Source organism: Rhagoletis zephyria, unplaced genomic scaffold (assembly GCF_001687245.7).
Source record: "Rhagoletis zephyria isolate East Lansing unplaced genomic scaffold, Rhagoletis_zephyria_1.1 Rzeph_scaffold_00023, whole genome shotgun sequence".
Lineage (NCBI taxonomy): Eukaryota > Metazoa > Arthropoda > Insecta > Diptera > Tephritidae > Rhagoletis > Rhagoletis zephyria.
This window is the reverse complement of record NW_016157107.1, coordinates 594,518-596,549: the sequence shown is the minus strand read 5'-3', so window position 1 is coordinate 596,549 and position 2,032 is coordinate 594,518.

Sequence of the window (2,032 nt, the reverse complement as noted above, 5' to 3'; positions counted from 1 at the left end):
TATTTAATTTGACTGGTATGGTGCCTTGCGAACGCCCTTCATATATTTTTAGCCATTTAGTAATAATAACAATAGGTTGGCGCTTACACATACGGCAGGCTTTGGCCGAGCTTCTCCTCCGATTTGGGGCTGGCGCCTTGATGTTGTCACACACAGGGGAGGGACCTACAGTTTTACCACGAATAGTAGCGCAAGATAATGAAATAGAACTATTTATTTCAACAACACCGCCCATGCCCTTGTTATAGTTTTGCTTATTCTGCGAACACCAGCGTTTTACCTTAGTAATACCGAGCGCACTTGTGCACAAGGGTATTATAACTTTGTTCCCGTAACAGTTGTTTGTAACATGCAAAACGAATCGAAATAGACATAGACAATGTAAAACATAAATGATCAGAATGAAAAGACTGCTCCCGGATACAGACTCTCCAAGCACCTAAAGACACTGCTGAAGGATAGTCTGGATCTACGCAATAAATATACTATTACAAATACAACGGAACTAATCGAGAAGATGAAATTGTTGAAGATCAACGAAAACACTAAATTCGTATCATTCGACATCAAGGACCTTTACCCATCGATACCAACAATAGAAACCATAAAGACCGTACAAGAAATACTGATGGGAAAAATGAAAAGAGAAGCTGTCACGGAAATAATAAACGCGTTGAAGGTTACATTAAAACAAAACTACTTCCGGTTCAACAATAAGATATATAAACAGATTAACGGGTTAGGAATGGGCAATCCGACGTCAGCAATACTCATGGAAGTATTCATGCAAACACTGGAGGAGAAATACATGAAAAACCTATCGACCAACCTAGGAGTAAAATTCTACGCAAGATATGTCGATGATGTAATATGTCTAATAGAGGGAAACAAAGAGAAACAGATACTAGACTATCTCAACAAACAACACCAGAATATAAAATTCACCATGGAAACGGAAGAGGAAAGAAAGATTAACTATCTGGATTTAACAATTAAAATAAACGATACCACGAACAAGATAGAGTTCGAAATATACAGAAAACCAACAGCCACAGACACAATTATACACAATAGCTCAAACCACCCACAGCAACACAAAAATGCAGCATTTAGACAACTAATAACGAGGCTTGAAAGGACCCCTCTAACAGAAGAATGCTACAAGAAGGAACTGGATACAATATATGCCATTGCGGAAAATAACGGATATAGGAGAGGCCTGGTGGAGAAGTTAAGAAAGGACACAAAATCGAAAAAGACTAGCAAAGAGGAAAACAATAAAAAATACAAGCTTAATAAAAAGGTGTTTTTGTTTCATATAACTTTCATAATTAATAAGAGCTTGTGTATATCGTTTCCCTCCTTCGAAAAAACAAAAAAAAAAAACTTGGGCAGCTCTAACTTACACAGGAAAGACATCTTACAAACTTGCCAAATTCTTTCATAAGTACGACATTCAGACATCATTTAAAACAAGGAACACAGTGGGAAATATATTCAAAGAGAAAATAAGCGAGGAAGACCCGCTAGATAAACAGGGTGTTTACAAGTTAACCTGCGAGTGCCGACACAGTTACATAGGACAAACAGGGCGAAATATAAGAACAAGGTATCGAGAACACACAAGGGATTATAATAAGAAAAAACGAAAACCAGAGGCTGCAATAGAATCGAACTTCGCGAATCACATGATCAAAAATAAATGCACACCAATGAAGATTGGACAAACAACAGAACTTCTCCGTGTACAACATAAAGGACAAAGATTGAATATATTAGAAAATATGGAAATATATAAACAGAAGACCTTCAAAGGACAAATAATAAATGAGCAAATAAATACTGCATCGGACGTACTGTTTGAACCTCTAAAACTACTGTACAAGAAGAAGAATGACAACAACAAAATATTAAGGACAGATATGGAAGGGAATACACCAACTGCAACAACAAAGGGGGTAAAAATCACGGACTTCTACCTGCCGTCAAAAACGAGCCAAAACAATTCATCTACCTATTGAGTACCGCAAAC